Below are 20,716 nucleotides of genomic sequence, written 5' to 3' on the forward strand. Positions count from 1 at the left end.
GCAGGGAATGGACACTCTCCTTGTCTCAAAGCTGAACCCCTGCTCTAATCAGAGTTAGGGCTGAAACAGGGCCCTGCAAAGCCACCTGTGAGTGCATCCTGTGGGTGGGGGGAATTTTCATACCAGTCATGTGAAAATGTTTGGTTTTGCTTTTTATTATCAGTATATTGTGCTATGGGGGTATGCGATAACCACTGACTGTGGGGGCAATACTTACCATGGATGTTGCACAAACTAATGACCCAGGATGAAGACACCACAGACATATCTCTGCATGGCATCCTTTAAAGCTCATTCTTTTTGGTAACAGTATTGACAGGTAAAAATAGTAATTATACCACAGAGAAGCCTGGGTTTTAGAGGGTATCCACAAATGGAGCAAACCTGGCCGAAGGAACTGAATTCCTCATACCTCTCAGGAGGCTCCACTGACTGCATTTACACGTGGCTGTGACCTCCCCTGTTCTTCACAGGCTAAGAAACCCTCAGCTAGGGACACTCATCAAAAAAAGTCTCTTCAAGGATCTGCTTCTGTTAGCAAGGATGGTATTACTGCTTTTCTTAAATGAAAATGGTTTTCCGTATATATACAGTAAAGGTTTGCTATCTCTCTTTTCTAAAGAACACAGGCAACATTTATGGTACCTAAAAGTGTTTCTTTTAGTAAACAGCTCCAGGATTAATAAACCCTTCAAGGATTATCATGGCAAAATTTCTGTTATGATGCAGGCAGCATGTGAGATGCCAGAAGCAGGTGTTGTGAAAGTTGCAGGGAAGGATCGATGTTTAGTAGAGAAGGTAGAAAAAGACAGTGATGAAAATAAATGGAAAGAAATTTGTCTCAACAAACGTTTGCCAAGAGCCTAATTTTTGTGGTGTGGACCAAAAATTGCTGCTGACATTTTCTATAATGAAGTTTCTTCTGATTTGCTCAAAGTTGCCATCTGCGCTCTGACTCATCCATTTTATTCCCAGACTGGGTGTACAAAACAGACCTCCACATCTGCAGGACCCTGGCATCCTCCTGCAAAATGCTTTTTCTAGGAAGGGCTGGGGCAGATGAGTGCATACAGACCTGGGGCTACCCACTTACCACTCTGACAACAAACCCTGACCAAGAAAAATCATCTTTCTGTCTGGATCCTTCCCTCCGGTCTTTCTTTTCCCCCTAACATTAAGGGTTGTTTAAACTTGGTTCTGAAAGCTTAAAACAGTGGTTATGTCTCATCTCTCTCTTTGCTCTTCTGGCTGGATCTATATGTGATGCAGGTTGGCGTAGTTCTATTGAAATCAGAAGAACTATCCCAATTTCCACCAAATAAGGATGATCTGGGGCTTAAAATGCATATTCAGAATGGAATAGTCCTGTACAGAAAGTAGCTGTGGGTAATGAGGCAAGGATTGCAGCTAGCAATTTCAGAATTGTATTTATGAGCCTTAGAGCCACATTTCTCATTGCTAGGAAAATAATATCTGTTCTGTCACTTGTTAATATAATTATCCTCTGTTTCAGGAGAATTAGCAAGTCACAGTGCATTCAGAAACTGCTGCATTTGCATTGTGTAAAGTTGAAAAAGGAAAACACATTTGACACATTTAGTGGTCCAAATGGTGCGTTGTATTTGTCTTTTGAAAAGATTCTGTTACCTGTCCTTCTCTACAGACAATCATTGACCCATCAGTGTGAATAATTTGTTTTGCTCTGGGAAATTTCAGCCACTGCTAGGATTGACTAAGAGGAATTGTTGTTTCAGCAATAATCTCTATTGATGTGCTGTGTATTAAGCAATAAACGGCTGCTGAAATTGATTAATCGACGAAGTGGAGATGAGATTTTAAGGCAATTTCAAATTCTGTTCATTGCACTCACATTTTTTATTAAATATCCCCTTGTTGCGGTATTATGCTACAAGATGAATAGAACTTTTTTTTTATCAGACTTCTTAGTGTCATACATTACTTTCTAAACATTTGGGATGTTTGAAAATCCCTGATATAAGCAGCTCTATTTCCAAGCCTTCACTGAGGAAGGAGAAAAGGATAACCTTGTCTTTTAAAACATATTTGTCTGTGGTTTCTTGTGTGACAGCAGACTTTTTTTTTTTCCCCTCCACTTTGCAATATATAGGACGAGGAGAATCGCCAGAGCAGGTCAGACCCAAGGTTGATGAAGGCCAGTCTTCTGCAGCTGGCAGCAGACAGCACCAGCTGCTTCAAAGGAGGAGACAAGAAGTTTCACAGCTAGTGGCAATTTGAAAATTAACCTCTGAGAAATTTCCTCCCAGCTTCCATAGGTGGAAAATTCATTTACTCCTGGAGGCAGGCAGGTTTGCAGGTCTTCCTCTTCTTCTTCCTTCCCCCACCCTTCCCCCCCTTTTTTTTTCTTCTTTTTTTTCTTTTTCTTTTGGGTTTGCTACTATAATTCTGGCTATCCTTCACAGTTGTATAAGATCTTGGACCTTTTTGATTACTTTGAAGCTCTGGCCTTGATGATATATAATGACAAAAACTTCCGCAGACAAATTGGAATTGGTGTGAAACACTGTGTCCTTGCATCAGTACGAAATATGTCACCTTCCAGTCTCAGCAAGTCTATTGTGTTTCTAACAGTTCATGTTATCAGCGCCTGGTTAGTCGCAAGATTTAGGCCAGAGTGGTTTGTTTTTTGCTTGCTGTTATCCCTTTCCCGTTTTCACCTCTTGTGTCCTTGGAGTGCAATTTCTTCAAAGCAAGCTTCTCTCCTTTACACAGCTTTTATACAGCACTCAGCTCAGTGGACATCAAGTACTTGCAAAAGAAAAATATGCATTAATGTCTAGTTTAACTTACTAGTAGGGGAACTCAACACTATTCAGGTATTCTGGCTCTTATTTGACTAAACATTGAGTAGAACAACAAAAAACACCTGAACAAAATTAACACCTCTGCCCATGAATTGTGTTCCCATGTCACTTACTAATAGTCTATACCAAGGTATGAGGTCTTTTAATCCACCAAAGACTTGAGGTACCTGGAGGAGTCGTGAGGTTGAGGTATTTTGATGGTCATTTATTTTTCTTCAGGCCTCCACTACCCGCATTTGCCAGGGTTTTTTATCCCTAAGGATGAATGATCATGAAAATGAGGGCAGATTTACCTGTATGAGAGTGTTTTATGCTGACAGGCCCCTCCCACTGACTTTCCTGGAGCTGCTCCTGTTTGCACTATAGAGGTGAGAATGGGGCACACAGAAATGCTGTGTTGGTTGGAGAATGTGAATTTCTTCCCTGCTTTCCCTTATGGCTGATCTCTGAACTTTCCAAATTTATAGATTCTAAGGCTTTGAAGAACAGCTAAACTTGACATCAATTTCTGCTTTCACTCAAAACATTTCTGACGAATTTGACTTGGAAACAATAGGCTTCATGTTAAGACAAAACTGAGTCTGTCGTTATTATCTCTTTGTAGATTACATAGCTTTGCAGCAGAAACTGCATAGAAAAGCATGGGTTTTGTTTTATTTTTGTTTAAATCCTGATAAGCAGGAGTGGAGTTGGAAAAAGCAACTGAGAGAGAAGCAAAACAGCTAGGTCAGCACTAAGTCAAGTGTTTTACTGCTTTAATTTGCTATGTCTCTTTGCAAGGAGATACGTTTTGATTGTAGCATGGTGCTTTCCTGGAAGGGCATTTTACAGGGAGGCTGGAGTGGATGGAGCAGGCTATAGGTGTTCTTTATAGGCAGAGACTCCTCATAACAACTTCTATAGCACAGCTTGTCACCGTGTTCAGTTTTGCTACAGTCCTAATGGTCAGGTGAATGTGGCATGGGTACACACGCACAACGAATATAATGTCTGTGGGTGGAGGGGAGTGATATATGTGTCTAATTGCACTTGCGCATTTGTGCGGGAGATTATATAGTCCAATCAGGACAACTATGTTCTAGCTGCTCGTCAAAGCCAGCTCTCAGGCTATATTAAAATTCAAGGTAAATCAATGCCAGTCTTTTCACTACATCTTCTAATCCAATGTAGTTGAAGCAGGGGCATGGTCCTGTACAAATGAAGTAACTGAGATTGATTTCATTCGCTGTCGGTAGCACGGCAGTGGTTTATACCAGCTGAAACCAGACTGAGCGACACTGCTCACAGAAACATGGTGTTTCTTGTTTCAAAAAGATGTGGGGATTTTTGGTGTTTGTGTCATGGTTGCCTGTTTTCAGAGTGCTACTTTGTCAAACAATAGCCATTTCAGTGCCAGTTTATCAAGTCTTCACGGATTTTTGCTAATCAGTTTTTGTCAGAAAATAACATATTTTTTTTCAGCCCAGGGAAAGAATTCGATTGGAAAAAAATATTTTCTTTGCCATGGTTTATCTGCATGATATTTGCCATCAGCACACGGCAGTGGCATCTTAGCAGATCTCAAATGCAGAACTTGTGATGAGAAGAAAATACAGGAGCTAATTTTTCTTGTTAGTTACCTTTTAAATTTTTTTCTTATTCTTCCTGTTCTCTGATGAGGGTGGTATGCACATGCCTGTGGGCCTTTGTGCATGCCGATCCGGGCTGAGGTGTCTGTGCTAGAAGCATTTTTTGTTCAGGCAGAAGCTTGTGGAAAGCCTGGGAACTGATCAGCACTTCCAGCACTTCAGCCAAATAGGAATTACAGACGGAAGCACAAGGAAGGGGCCAACGCTCACAAGGAGAGGGGAAATATCACAAAAGTTTTCAACCTCTTGTGTAACGACAAGGTTCTGCCCTGCAAGTCTGCCCTTGAATGCTTCAAGCAATGGATGCAATTTCAGAAGAATAAGACGATGGGACTAGTACCATTAACTTTCACAGAAAAGTATCTCTCTCACAATCCTGTAGATCTTGCTAGGCTTGGAGGAACTAAAAGAAGGCAAGGAGTACTTTCAGGGAGAGGAGATGATATAGAAGTATTGATTAAGAAAATTCCTACATCACAGGCCTATTTCATTTCTCTTTTTCCTCTCTGTTTTATATTATTAAGACCCTGCACAGTACTTTATCAGTCTCCTTGGCAGAGCTATCTCATTTGTGGTTATCTGACTCTGCTTCGTTTTTATGCCCATATTACTGGTTTATTGAATTGGACAGTTGACTACAAGCCATCCAGGGAGAATGTCAGCAGTAGAATATCACATTACTGAAGTGAACAGAAATTCAGCTCCTGTACATTTTGATGCTATTTGCTGAACTAAACAGAAACATCCTGAGATATTTCCCAGGAGGAGACAATTTTTCACTGAGATAAGACCATGCTATCAACAGGCAACTGGACGTTGCTAAAATAATGCCCTCAGCATCATATAAACTCACATAAAACACGAGTTAAGGATGTGTGAAGCAGCTGGAATATTGCATAGCTCAATCTAGTTTATACCCCAGGTTCCAATCGGGCTCTGCTGGTGGAAGGGAAACATCAGTGTAACTGTAAAGGGAACATTACGGGCAGGTTTTGGGGGCCTTGGATTAACCATAGGCTAAAGTGGTATCTAACAACAGTTAACCCCAAACTGCACTCTAAGCTCTCATCCCATTTCAAATTCTCCATGGGACCTATGGTCCAAAAGGTCGTTGCATCAAAACTAAAAACATTTGTATTCAGTCTTGGCTTTTGGCTACAAATCTGATCTGAACAAGGAGCTATAAAGCTTAACTCAAGCAGCCCTCCCAAATTCCAAACTCTTGCTCAATTTGAATATTATCTATTGGTGCAAAGTTACTTAATTTCATGGAGGAAAAACAGTCTCACTTTCTGAAGAGAGGGGCCCACCTGCTAACCAGAAAGTAACACAATATGTTAAACTGACATCGATTTTGTAAACAGTATTGTCTTCAAGTATTTAAACAATCATCCAGCCACATTTTTATTGTGGGAATAAGCTGGTACTGTACCTGCTATTAAATAACACCTCCTGCTGGGAATGGGTAGATAGGTGGGGAAACCAATAACAACTTCATTCCTTTGTTTGGTGCAAGATTATTTTATTGTATTGATAGAAACATGAAGAAGAAGGGTGGAAGGTGGTGAAAGGGTAGTCAAGTAGACTGATATCAGACTATATAACTAGTAATAATGGGATAAGTTAAACAGAGAGACCTTCATAACGTGAATGTCTGGCACTGCAAAGTAGTCTCCCCAAGGACAGGAAGGAACAGTTAGCTTATTAAATGTGTAATTTAAAATGATTGGAAAAAAAAGTTGGAAAATATTCTGTAGGGAACAGTCTTGGAGATGGACGACTAGATATTTCTCTTCATTGTCTGATTATATGCGTTCATATTTTTTTTACTGATGTTCGAAGAGTGGCAGTGAGGTAAATGGAGGTTGTGCCTTTCAGTTGCTCAGCTACACAAGCTGAAAAAAACATTTTTGATTTCTTAATGGCATTACTTAAGTGAAGAACACTGACCTTTTCTTTAAAAAGGAGAACAAGAGACATGTTTATAAACTGAAAAAGCAAGGAATTGCCAGCATGTCAGTTTAAACTCAGGTTCTAGTGCTATGACAGGAAGACCCCTCAGACACCTCCAGCAGTAATGTATGTTTAATCAAGGGGGAACATTTTTTTTTATTGTACAAGTGCGTGGAATTTCTAATTAATTTTGTGCAATATTTATGAAAATCTTGACCAAGGAGCTTGCTTTGGCATCCTTTTTATTGTCTCCCTATTCTCAAGTATTCAAAGAGGCAATTGCCTTTTTTGGATGCTTTAGTTTTCGTTTTCCATTAAATGTTTTATCTCTCTGGTTATTGGGAGTCATCTATGCATGCAAACAGAATAAATTACACTTCTACCCACTAGATACAGTCTCTTATGCTGTTAGAATGCTCCACATGGTGGGAATACACTTGATAATTGAGGTTTTTAGCGATTTAAATGCAAGAGGATGATTCTGCTCCTGAAATAGGTGGAATAGTTATTAACTTCAGTAATGACAAGTTCAAGCCTTGAGTCAGGAAAAAGAAACTTAATGCTCTTCTTTTCCCCCATCAGTTTGTAGAAGATTTCAAATTGCCTTGCTGTAAATTTCCTGTTTCCATTGACTCCCGTAGATCAAACCCAACAGAAAAAAATGGTAGCAAGATATGATCCAAGCAGAATTCCCCTTATTCACCTGGAGATCAGGATAGTTTTTCAAGCCACTCAGCAGCCATCTTATAATCTTTACCCTGTGGTTGCTCCGTATACTGGCACACACTAAGGGGCAAAGTAGTCCAAGACGGCAGTAGGAGCTCTGGTCCAGAGGATGAAATGGGCCCACAGGACCCCTGAGGACAGAGCGTTCTGGTTAGTAGCAACTCGCTCCCACTTTACACTTCATGGGAAAGATTGGCAGGCTGTGTAGATTCAGGTTTGGTGACTCAATGGCCAGTAACGGCAATAAAGCATTTCCTCATTGATTTTGACTTCATGACCAGTTAAGCAGTGTGTTAGACATAGTAGTCAGGTGCCTTTTCTTGCAGATTAGACACTGCTGTAGTCAGTGAGCTACTTTTTTTTTTTTTTTCCTCTGAAAGACAAAGGGGCTTTAGTGTGTGCATGCATGTATATGTACGCATGTACAAGGGCAAGTGTAGGGTGCTGCACCTGGGGAGGAATAACCCCTTGCACCAGTACAGGTTGGGGGCTGACCTGCTGGAGAGCAGTTCGGTGGAAAGAGACCTGGGAGTCCTGGTGGACAACAGGATGACCATGGGCAATGTGTCCTTGTCGCCAAGAAGGCCAATGGCATCCTGGCATGCATCAAGAAGAGTGTGGCCAGCAGGTCGAGGGAGGTCATCCTCCCCCTCTACTCTGCCCTGGTGAGGCCACACCTGGAGTACTGTGTCCAGTTCTGGGCTCCCCGGTTCAAGAAGGACAGGGAACTGCTGGAGAGGGTGCAGCAAAGGGCTACCAAGGTGATTAGGGGACTGGAACACCTCTCTTATGAAGAAAGGCTGAGGGATTTGGGTCTCTTCAGTTTGGAAAAAAGACGACTGAGGGGGGATCTTATCAACATTTATAGATACTTAAAGGGTGGGTGTCAGAAGGATGGGGCCAGGCTCTTTTCAGTGGTGCCCGGGGACACGACAAGAGGTAATGGGCACAAACTTGAGCATAGGAAGTTCCACCTGAACATGAGGAGGAACTTCTTTCCTTTGAGGGTGGCAGAGCACTGGAACAGGCTGCCCAGAGAGGTGGTGGAGTCTCCAACTCTGGAGACATTCAAACCCCACCTGGACGCGTTCCTGTGCAACCTGCTCTGGGTGACCCTGCTCTGGCAGGGGGGTTGGACTAGATGATCTCCAGAGGTCCCTTCCAACCCTATGAATCTATGATTCTATGTTTATATATACACATATACATAAAATTGCTAGTGTACCTGAATGCATATCCAACGCTTATGAAATAGAAGGCAGATGTCACAGAGACATCAAAGATATTTAGACTAATTTTAAATCTAAAATCTTTACCAATGTCCTTTATTTCTGGATAAAGAAGATTATTCAGATTTAATGCTTCTAACTATTCATCTCTTTCTAAATCTGTGTGAATGGTGGAGGCTAACATTTTTCAGATTATTGAAGAGAGCTCCTGTTCAAACATGGGTGTGATTATTTATGAGAGAGAAGTGTGTAGTCAAGTAGGTGCCACCCTAGAGCCAAACAAAATAGTTCTGTGCCAGGCACTGCTCTGCTGCATGACCCTCTTGTCCATTAGCTTGCAAGGTCGTTGGAGCTAAAGTTAATTCCCCCTGTACATCAAACAGAGATGCTTCCCAGCTGGGAAGCTCACTGGGGGCCTCTCGCTGCTGCTGGGCTGCCAACGGCATTAAGAAACCCCCAAATGGCATAGACTGAAGTGTTGCTTAGACCCGTCAGTAGATTAAATTCCTACGCTGCTAATCCTTTGGGGTTATAGGGATGGCCCAGTGTTGTTACTTTATCTGCCACCTATAAACACGTGCACGTGGCTGAGAGGCACCAGATGTGTGAGAAATCTGGGCAATGTTGGGCTTCTCCACTCCCTCCTCCTCCCAGCTCTCAGATAACGCTGCCCACAACTCCTCCCTCCCTTCCCAAAGCAAAACCCTAGGGTCACTATTCCTACTTCCCTACACCACTCCCACCTCTGGCTTCCATGCTTGACCTACTAACTCTCATTTTGTTGGATGCACAGATGCAAAGCTCTGAAACAGGCACGCAGCAAGCAAGGGAGCCCTGACATACATGTCTTGGACAGGAGGTGAGTTACCATTTATAAATCCCTGCTTTCTGGCTCTGTATTCTTCTGTTCAGAACCAGTTTGACAATATCCAGCTAGTATTACTAAAAAACATATAGCTCAGAAATCCCAAAAACCCAGTTGCAGTCATAATGCTTGTATGTTGCACACAATTTTTCTCTTCATACAGTTTGACTTGATCACCACTGTTAGATCATGAAAGATCCTCAAGCATTTCACATGTAAATTATGCCCCCCAAAGTTGTTATTCCTGTGATGGGCAGTCTCCCTTCCATGCCACAAAATCCAGTTAAAAAGAAATCTTTCCTTCCATTTAAGATGTACGTTGTTTTTCTTTTGAAGCAGCATAGGAAAAATGTTCACATGCTGCCAATGAAAGCTGTATATAGGAAGCCACACCATTTTCTTTCTTTTATTTTCACGTTTGGTTGAAGGTGAGCCTAATTGGTCTATTTATGAACTTTATTTATAAGGACTGTATCCTCAAGGGAGCATTAAGTAACCAACTAATAACCCAAGTTTTATTCAGAAGAGCCTGTGCAGCTGGAAATTTGTCATATCTGATCATAAATGTGTTTTGACGCTTCAGGAACTAAGGGGCTAATCCTGTTTCAATAAAAAAAATGCATAAACTCATAACAGCTACGGTCGTGCATAGACCTGTTTGAATACCCTTGTAATTGTGCAACAGACACTTGGAAACAGGGGACAGCTGATCTCTGGGGATAAAGCATTATCATGCTGCAAGTGAAGTTGAACACCCAGGGTCTCCAGTCAGCCTTTTCGATTTGAATGGGCTATAATCAGGCCAAAGAGGCTGGGAGGCTCATGGTGCGGATCAGATCGCAGGACAGTTTTGAACAGAAAGCCCAACTCTTGGGATTAAAACAGACCAGAGATTTGGTCTGTGCACAGACTCCCTCCTGCACCTTAATTTTTAGTGTGGGTATTTGTCTGTTACTTTGCTTTGATCGCTCTGATTAAGCATCCTCAGGGTGAGTATCTTACCAAGGTGAACTAAAGGCTTTCCAAGTCCTGCTATACCCTGATACGTGGTCAGAGACTCAAAGGGAAGGGAAACCTTCCTCTAACAAACCTTGTCTCCCCATGGACAAGAGCATCCACAACACAAACGGCAGCTAAACCTAAACCACTCCTGCCCGTATTGTCCTGGGTGGCTCTGTCAGCGGGTACCCATCAGAGCTGTGCAGGGAGGCAGCTTCAGCAGGGTGCTGGGAGAGGGCGCTCAGGGAGCAGGACTGCGGGAGGGCAGAGGGGTGGCAGGGATGCTGCTGTGTGAAACCCCTCGCTTTCTCCTTCCTTGGCACCAAAAATTTGTGCCTGTCCACATCCGACACTGAGGAGGAGAATGGGGGGGATACCCTCTTGTTCCTTCACTTTATGTTGCATCTAGGTCCTATTACCTTAGTACATGTGTTGTTTTATAAAATTGTTCGGTTTTTTTCCTTAAACCCAGCTGTAGTTTTTGACTCAGTTCCATCAGTAACAGCTGGTAAGGAAGTGATTTCTTGCTGTATTTCAATTAAATATTTTGATGGTTTAGCTTTTCATCGGGCGTCCATTTCTTAACTAAGTTATTTTGGGTTTGAGTTGTTAAAAAGAAGAAAGTAAGTTTAGCTTTTTCCATGAAAATATATTTGTATCAGGGGAAGGCATGAGGCTGGTGTGTCTGTTTGCTAAAAAAACTATGCATCAGACACCATGTATATTACACCGGTATGATGTTAGCTCTGGAACAGTTTGCAAACCTGTTTATTTTTGTATGAAGCTGTTATCTTTCATAGCACAAGTAAAGCAGCAGCCTTGGAAATAGTTTTGCCCTGGATAAACAGAAGAGGGTTTTCTGTCATCCTCCCGCTGAGTGTGTACAGAGCAGCGGCTGTTACATCAGGTTCTGAGAGATGGTGCTAGATATGTTTCTGAGATGAATGACCGCGACATGGTGCCTGCGATAGTGATGGATGAGGTTACGCAGCCCAGGCTTGCCTTGCGGGGTCCCTTGCTATTGCAGGACTGCAGCTTCCCTGCGAGGCTGGCTGTCGTGGGCTGCGAGGCAGAGCCTTTCTGGGCTGTTGAGCATGTGGTGCATGTAAAAAAAGAATTAAATAATATGGGCTCTTCTCATATTAACAAAGTGCGCACACAAGAGCAGCTGAAGTTCCTTTAACAGGAGAGGTAACACATGGGGGTGTTACATCCCGGTCTGACGACGTTGGGCCCAGGAGAGGTTCGCAATGATTCCAAGCGTGAGATTAAGACACAAACGAGGTCAGATGCTGCTCACTGCAGGTTCATTGTTATTCCCCAGCAATAGTCCCTGAGATGAACGATAGAGTAAATACGTAAGTAGAGGAAAGGCAGAAAGGAGAAGCAGTATTACGGAGCGCAGCAAGAGTATAGTCACCACCACAGGCCCAACGACGTCTCGCCAGTCCTATGGAATTCAGTGGCAGCACGTTGATCTGTCCTTCTCAAGTCGTGATGGTGGTGGGGGTCTCAGTTCCCAATTTGTGCTGGGTCACCGCACTAGTTATAGTCCAGGTTGGTCCATAGCTTGACCAGTCAGTGTGATGGTGGCCTTTGCACAGCTAGTTGTCATTTTACACGGTCGCCATAAGAACTCTTCCTGCCCCCTGCTGCTTGGGCAGCGGCTGACTCAGCACATTGTGCCTCAGCAAGCCTGAGGTAGACAGGGTCTGGCCACTCTGATAACCAAAGGCCTACACCCTTTTCAGCTGGCGGCAGTCTTGGGTGGTGACTGATAAGCAAAAGAATGGTCTGCAGAAGGCGCTAAATAGACACAAGCAAGCTTCTTGTTGGCCTGCAAGCCTGCCGTCGATTTGCAGAAGCTTAAGCAAGCTTTGAGACAATTATTTTGAGGTTCCAGCCTCTCACAAGGGGTTTGCATGGTAAAACCTTATGCCTCTTTGCTTTTTCCAAGGCTACGCCTGTGATGATGACAGGGTTCCTCTTCCAGAACCAGAGAGAAAACCTCCTCATACCTTATTTTCTGGTGAGTGAGAGAGGGATGCGCTGGGCCTGCAGGCTGCGTGTGGGCTTTTTCACTGTCCCCATGGCAATGGGGAGGGTGGTTCACCATTACTGTCTTGCTGCACTGCAGCTCTGACCCCTGGATATGGTTGAAGGGGCCAGATAGATAAGAGTTGGCCAGTGAGTGGCATTCAGGGTCCTGGAGTGGGAGAGTGTCTGCGACAACAGCATTGCCTGCTCCTCAGCCCCAGGCACCGCTGCTGAGGAGGGTGAGGCGGCACCTGGCAGTACGTCCATCGTGCACCTCTCACCCCAGGGGTGTTTCTGTCCCTCGCTGTCCAGAGGGCTCGGGTGCTCTGAAGAGTTTCTAGTGCTTTCTTTTACACATGTGTTGTGGTTTGAAGAACCCACAGCAATTTATTGTCATTTAGACAATTATTCTATCACTCAATGACCCCTGCCCACCTAGGAAGGGGATTGGGAAAGAAAAAAACCTGAGGGCTGAAATAATGAAACAGATATAATAGAATAAGACCAAATAATTAACACTAATAACACTAGAGAACCAATATTGATCCTGATACCAATATCAAATATACAAGAATTATACTCAGCCAGTTCTATCAGCAGAAATCTGTGTGCTCGCAGCAGTGGACAGCCAATGTGGGACACTGCGAGCGCTGCGGCTTCGGGAGGAATGGAAGGGCCCAGGGGTCTGGAAAAAGGGCAAGAAGTTCTCAGGACCTCAGCTGTCATAGGAGAGAAAAACTCTTCAGCAAACTTTCTACTTTATCTTGAATGTGACATTCATGGAATGAAATAATACTGTTGGCCAGCTTGGGTCAAGTGCCCAGGTCCCACTCCCCCTCGTCCACGCACGTGCCTTATTCGAAAACACTGAAAGTTTGAAACCCCACACACCATCGCTGGCAATAAAGAAAACATTTTCACAAATTCAGACACTAGAGTCTTCTAAAAATGCAGTTTTCCCAAGTATTAGACCTTACTGAAAAGCAAAATCACTGAAAGAGAAATTAATCCTGTGGTGCTTAAAGCAGGACAACATGACGTAGGCTGTCTGCTATGAGATGGCCTTCCTACCCAAGGCAGAGCAGCCCACAAACTGCAAAGGCTGCTCCTCACCACAGCCCAGTTCATCTAATCCCTGCTGATGGTTACGAATGACTCCCCCAGTGGTCTCATCCTGTAGGAAACTGTCCCCTCTACTCCAGAGGGCGTCACAGGGCTCAGCATGTCACCGATGAAGGTGCAATGATAAGAAACCTGGAGGATTTGTCCTGGGTAGTTATGGTCTCATCCTTCAGATAGTGACATGGCAGGTTGTGCTGGTGGGGCCTCCAGGTGGAAAATGCAGGCTCCAGCCTGCTAGCCAAGCACAGCCACCACCACCAAAAGGGGAAGGTGATGCATTCATCTTTTAGCAGTGCCTAGATTTAGGGTGCGGGCCAATTTTCATCAGGTTTTTTTGATTTTTTTTTTTGCCTTTTCTCATTTCATTTTGAGTGAGGAAATAGCTCATGATTCCCAGAGGCAGAAGTTCTCCTGCCTTGAAAATTTAACCTGAAACAATAAAGTAATCTTCTGTTTTAGCCCCCCTAGACCACAGGCATGAACGGTTTTTGTTTGGTGCCCAGCTAATTAGCTTGCTGAGAGATGTTAATAGTTAAGCTAATAATTACTACACCTTTGCAACTGACCTTGAGGTAACTTTAATGCAGATACTTTAAAGATAAAAATAATTATTTCTGGATTTCTTTTTATTAGAACAAAATTATTTATATATTTATATTATTTCCCTATTTCAGGTGGTAAGTATAAACCAAAACACATGAAAGTTCAATAACTACTGACCATAGGGGAAAATTACCATGTTTCAACATGGCCAATAGAGAAGGCTGGGAAAATGGGCTTCATCGCTTTGGGGTTAAACTGCTCTTTCAGTGGTTGAGAATAAAGCACACACAGCTTTATTCACACTCACATAACTTTATTCACACTTTATCCTCTTCTCCCCAGGTGATGTTTAGCCAATAGTGGCCAGCAGGTTTGGGATGTGCAGAGTTGGAAAAATAAAACACAAAAATGAATTCTGTTATAGATACAGAAACAGAGAAAAAGCACTTCACCCAAACTGCTATGTGGTTTTGCTTTCCATCATCACTTTCTGACTTCAGAGATGCACACACTTTTAATGGACCTTCTCCAGCAGAAGGGATGGAGCAACCTTGGAACAACTCCCTTTAGCAGTTGGGGACATTGGGGCACAGAGTAATTATCTTGCATCCCTAAACCTCACTGTGACCTGTTATGTGTGGATGGCAGAGCGAGAGAGTTCATGTCTCACTCCTCCCAGCAATTGCAAGCAAAACATAGAAGTAAAAGACGTCTCTCCGTTTTGGAGCTGAGGGACCTTCCTTCTGATCCCAGCGCTCTGGGGTTGTTGCACAGATGTGATTTATGCAGTAATTAAATCTGCAGAATATAGTTAGGTGCCTAAATGCCTTTTAAAATGGTATTTAAAAGACAAGTCCTTGAGGCCTGACATTCAGAGGTGCTGACTCCCACCGGTAGCCACCGAGGCCAATGGGACAATTGGCGCTTAAGCCACGGCGTGGCCTTGAGCCAGAGTGCTCAGCGCTGTGTGGGAGCAAGCCCAGAATGGCCTTCTCACAATGTACAGCTATCTATTTCACGCTAATTTGTGTGACTTTGAAGCAGGAAGATAGCGTGGGAGGGTCTATCCTCTTGCTGAATAGCATCCTGAAAATTATTGCTGTAGGTAGGTACAGCGGGACCGACAAGCGAAATGCTCTTTTCTCAGGCCAGCCAGCGTGCCAGCTCGCTGATTATTTGCTGTATTTGATCTGGCGTATATCTAGTGTGACTCATTCTCTGCAGCCCCAGGAAAATGTGCTCTCTATAAGCATTTTAGAGGGTCTGTTGCTCAGCGTCAGGAAACAGAAAGAAATTCCTCACGAATATGTTTCATCAAAATGGTGGGCTAGATTTTCTTAAGACATCAAGAAAAAGAAGGAAAAATGGCACACCCATATTACCATGAGTGAAGAAGAGTGTAGTTTGCAGGCAGAGGCTGAGAGATATTGTATTGAAAAAATAACATTTTTCTACATATGCCAGAGAGTAAATCATTTCATGCTGGGTCGTTAGCACCCTGTCTTGCTCCCCACCTTTTCCATGCAAAGAAGTAAGTGGAAATTTTGCTCTCTCCCAAACACCATTCGCATCTGGTCTTGACGGATCAGGGTTGGACAAGGTAGCAGGCCAGACACCTGAAAAACAGCCTGGCCTAATGGATTATTAAGAGGACATTATTCAAAACAGAGGCGGTTATGTTGTAATGTAAAAAAAATCTGCATTATTTAAGCTGAACTTCGCAAATGGCTCTACTTCAGATTTGCGGTGCTGTGTAGGAGAGCAGAATTATGACTATCCTTTTCCTCTCTTTGATTTGGGGCGGTGCTGAGAGGTCAGACCTGTAAAAGTATATGGCAGGAAAGACTCAGCCTGACAATTATTTTTGTCCATGTACCTGGGGAGCAGGGAGGAGCTGATGGAGAAATTTGGGGTCAAACTTATTCCTTAAATCCTTTTTAGATTGTGTGTTTTCAGGTGTTACTGAACTGGGTGTGAGTCAGTGCTGGGATGGGACCACTCAGCAGGTTTAAATAGCCCAGGTTGCTGCAGTGGGACAGGCTGTATTCTGCCCACCCAGTATTTTCCCATGCCATGGCGGACAGATCCTGTGCCTCCTATCTGCCCTGCTCCTTTGAGGAATTGCCCTTCCCAGTTAAGCACAGAGGACCAGGCAGTGGTTAGTGGAAGCAGGCTGGATGGAAGATTTGCCAAGATGAGGGATTTAGCAAGATAGGAGACTTAGCAAGTTTTTCCCTCTGCTGACCTCATTCCCAACAGGTTTCTTTTGTCTGGAGCCAAGCCCCCACGCAGGGCAGCTTCTCCTGCTGCTAGTCACCTGCCTGCAGATAATCTGACCTTTTCTTTCTCCAGCATTGGTAACGCTAACAAAAAATGATAGATTGGATGGCAAACCTTAGCTTTTACTGAAGGTTTAGAAGCATCCCATAGAAATGGGACCAGGGCAGTTTCGGGGAGCAAAGAGGAGTGTGGGCAGCCAAGGGGTTGTTGCTGAGATGTGGTGCCTACTCCTTCCCAGGACAGGTGGGCATGGCTTCCCCAGGGCTGCTGCTGCAGACCTGATGGGGGATCTCATCGCATGTACTTCTCAGCACACCAAATCATGCAGGCATAAAGGATTTTGGCTTAAGTCCTCAACACGCAAGCTGACCAGAAAGAATTTTAGTATTCTGCAGGTTAAATCTGAGTTCCTTTCTTCCTTCTTTGCGTGTTGTGTTCTGATCAGCACTCCTTTCTCTTGGCAGACAATTGCTATTCCTAATTTGTATAATAAAATCTGTTGTCTCCTTGGACCAGAAGTTTTTCTTTGAACAACATAGACGCCAATTGTTATTGAAATGCGTGACATTCATTTTGTGTATTTGTTCTCGGAAAACTAAATGAGCAGATTTTTCATCTTGTTCTGTGTGGTTTTGCCAAGCTAGCAGACTACATTTTATCAGCCCCAGACCTGTAAGCAACCTCTCTTTTGACAGATTTGAACAGAATTCCTGCTTTTCTCAGTGTAAATATGGAAAAAAAGGAGCAAGAACCAGGTGTCTATTCTTTATAATGTCTCGTTTTTCCTATATGGTGAGTTGCATCAAAGCAGTCCCTAGAGGGGGGACAGTGTGATTATACATATTTTTACAGGTGGGGAAACTGAGGCATGGCTTAGTGGTAAAGCTGGAATAGAGCTGAGATGCTGGGGCTCCAAAAGCAGTGCTCTGTTTACTGTCTCGCACAGCCTCCTTCACAGTGCTTGCATTAACAGGGCCTGACAACCTCTTAAATGTTGCTGAGTTTATCCTTGTAATGCATCCATGAAATACAGATGATTTGCTTATGCAGATGGGATATTGAAGCAAATATGTGTGTATGTGCTTTAGGAGTAGGGGAAAGAGCTACATACACACACACAGGCAGAAGGAGGGAGAAGCATATCGTAAACACGGATCCACTGGAGAAAAAGAAAACTTGATTAATTTTAAACATTCACCTTCTTGCTCTGCTCAGTTGGGCCCAAAATGTTCCATCCTTAATATGGCTGTTATTGACTTCAGGCCCCAGTCTTCAGTGAAACGTGTGGTTGCTCTTAATCAGGACTCCTAGAGCGAGACCCCCAGCAGGCACTGCTCAAAGTTGAACAGGGGCTTAGCAGCTCGCAGCATGCAAAGTTCTGCAGAGCTGTATCATTGTTTTTCAGGGCTGATGGAGCTCTTTTCTGGGAGGGGGCGGGTCCTGCCATGTCCTGAATCCTGCTTTATAAAATGTCAGCTGTGCAGTCCTGGTAGCCTCCCAAAATAGCCCTTGTTTTGCACTGTGGCCAACAGAGCAGCTCTCTTTGGAAAGGACTGCTCCAGAGAGTCTGGGAAACTGCAAGAAACCTGCAGTGGGGAGCAAGGAGAACAGGTGTTGGAAAACTGTTGCTGGTTTTACGTAGCTGGTCCAGAACTTTGTACCCCTGTATTCTCCCGCTAAGGAAAAGAGGTTGGAAAGCACCACTGAGATACCTGGGTACATCCTGCACAGCGAACAGAAAGGCGTCCTCCTTAAAATGCTTGTTGGAGTAAGGGCACATGAAGCTGTGGACTTATATTTGTAAGGATCCACTAATCCCGGGGCTTTAAAAAACTGATGTGGGAATGTGGTTGCTGCACACTGAGGGAGAGGGCGAGAGAGAAAGCAGCTCCACAGTCTGCCTTGTGAATTTGTTTCACCTCCCCTCAGCATCCTCTCCCCTCATGCAGAACCTGATCGTGAAAGGTTCCTGGGGCTGCAATGAATTTCAGCCTATAAATATATTAATTTTTGTTTTGTGCACTTTGCGCTTCATTGCAGTGCTTCAAATGTTGTCTCAGCATGTTGTTCATTACTGAATCACTGAGAACATATAGAAAGAAGCATGTGGGCTGTGAAACATTTTGGTTTTGTAATGGTTGGCTTAAGTCTGTGCAGTATTTAACTTCCAGTCTACATTTGAAGCATATAGGTTGTAATAATGTTTGACATGGGTGTCAAATCTGTTCGTCTAGCTAGAATAAATCCTATTTCTCTTCTGCATTTGTCTTTAGCAGTCCAAAGCTATGGGAAGATTTCTGTCAAAAATGAAGGCAAGGAGTTTTCTTTCTTCAGAAAAGGACAGAATAGAATATCAATTAATCTATTCTAAGGTCAAAACTACAAGAATACACGCAGTGTTACCATAATTTTGACAGCTGCGTTATCTTTCTTGTGACAAAAAAAAGAATTTTCAGAGAATTTTGCTCTATTCCTTTCACAGAATATGTTGAAAATTATGCTACTAGTGGGATTTTAAAAAATATTGTAATCTTTCTTTTTCATGCTAATATGTCAAACTACTTTGAGAAATAAGAAAAAAAGGAGAAGCAGTGAGCAATTCAGGTATCAGAATTTGATTTTTAATTTTGAGTATTACTAACATTGCTGAAATCTAGCTGTGTAAGTGTATAGGTTACAATATATCTGCATATTTTTGCCTGGCAATGTGAATAAGAAAATGCTGTAAGTGATGCTGGCAACAAAAAAGAAGGTGGGAGATGGAAAATTATTGTCAAAAGGCTGGCCAGGAGCTGTCATTCAAGATGCCTTTATAATGAAAAGTATTTGTCTGTATTTTGTGATTTACACTTTTCAAACTATCTTGGAATAAAAAAATGCTGTCAAGGTATGTAAAATAGAAACAAAATTTTTCAGACAACTCCAGTGTGTAGAGTCCTACCAAAATGCCAAATAATCAGTGTCTGTCTAATTTTAAAAAGTTTCTCTTATTTATGTGACTTCTGGTTATATTTTTCATATTTTTATGAGGCTCAGCTAACAAACATATAAGGCTCACAGATTCATTGGCTGAATTGCCCATCTGCAGGGAGAGTTACCCAGCACAGCTCCAGCCGAGCTCATACAGAGAAAAAAGGAGAATTTGTCTTGGGTTTAATCTGGACTGAGCTTCCTGGAATGTCAAATTGGAGCTGGTTGCAAAATGGAGACAAATTTTCATTAAAAAATTGGCAAGATAAAACTTGTCACCATTTTTCACACCCCCCCTTCCCTGCCCCCTTGACCTCAAATTTCTGCAGTGGTAATGTGACCAGAGAAATAGTCAAGCTGAGTAAATGTATTTAAAGACTCACTACAAATGTAGTCCTGGCTGTTTCTTTTTAAAGCATGGAAGGATGGATTTATACAGGAACTCCAAAAGACCCGAAAACAGCTCCTGTTTTTGTGGATAAGTGTGGGTACCAACAATCAGCTCCAGTACTTAAGTCAATGCTGACCTTGGCCAGCTGCAATTTATACAATTCTTCTTTCATACCTCCTAATGCTGGAGAGATTATTGCTTTCTTATGAAAAAATGAATGAATTTTTCTCAATTTAAAGCTACAGCTCAATGCAAACATAGAATGGGGTTACAGAGGCTTTCTTTCAACCAAACAACCAACCCAGCAGTGATAATGAAATGACACACTTAAACAAGGACATCTTTCACGAAAAACAAGTACAGGAGAAAGTCTTTAGCACTGACCTGACTGCACACATTGAAGATGGCACCACTGCTTTCAATGGGAAACGTTAAACTAAGGGTAAGAGCTTTTGAAAATCATGTTCTAGAAATAGAGGTTTCTTCTCATAGAGCCTGTTTCACCAAGCCTCTTCTCCTTGCTCGCTTATCACTGAGATGAAAGAGATCTCAAGTTGCCCATTACTGCGATACTCCGCCAACACCACTCTAAAGCTGCACAGAGACGAATGCATGAGAAGGATGTGAAATATCAGTGGAGTTGGGCCAGTTGCATAATGATCTCTTAACGGTGAGGCTCAGCAAAAGCAATAGAAGAGTTAAAACACCTGAACTCTGTTTTCCACTTGGCTGTGAGCTCTAATATGAACTTTGATATGACATTTTGGGGTTTTTGCCTGTGTTCTGAAAACTTTTAATGTGAACTCAGCAAAAGCAAAGTCCTCACTGGGCTAAACAGAATCTTCGGAGACGCAGCCTATAATTCCTAATTAGTATCAGAGGAATTAGTACATGAAAACTGAGGTCATAGGCTATTTCCAAGAGGTTTTTGCATATCAAGGAAAATTAATTTTTCAGTGACAAGTAGAGTGACTGTCAGGCCCTGGTAATCAAGGAGAGATCCTTTACTGAAATGTCAAATATCCAAACACAGCAGAGATAACTACAGCTGATTTGAAAGAACCATCTTGTATAGGACTATACTGGGAAATCTTGTTAAAAAATGTATATTCAGCATTTCTTTTCTTTCT

General features: G+C 42.9%; 1 long non-coding RNA gene across 3 annotated transcripts in view; it reads left to right on the plus strand.

Annotated features, from left to right (window-relative positions):
* Nucleotides 1-9,169: 9,169 nt before the first annotated feature.
* Nucleotides 9,170-20,716, plus strand: part of LOC141739817 (uncharacterized) — a 53,984-nt gene continuing 42,437 nt past the window's right edge. For all 3 annotated transcript variants that reach the window (XR_012585795.1, XR_012585796.1, XR_012585798.1), the window contains exon 1: nt 9,170-9,238. This is a non-coding gene — a long non-coding RNA (uncharacterized LOC141739817). The remainder of the gene's footprint in view (nt 9,239-20,716) is intronic.

The sequence above is a fragment of the Larus michahellis genome, chromosome 2, assembly GCF_964199755.1.
Source record: "Larus michahellis chromosome 2, bLarMic1.1, whole genome shotgun sequence".
NCBI classification, from domain to species: Eukaryota; Metazoa; Chordata; class Aves; order Charadriiformes; family Laridae; genus Larus; species Larus michahellis.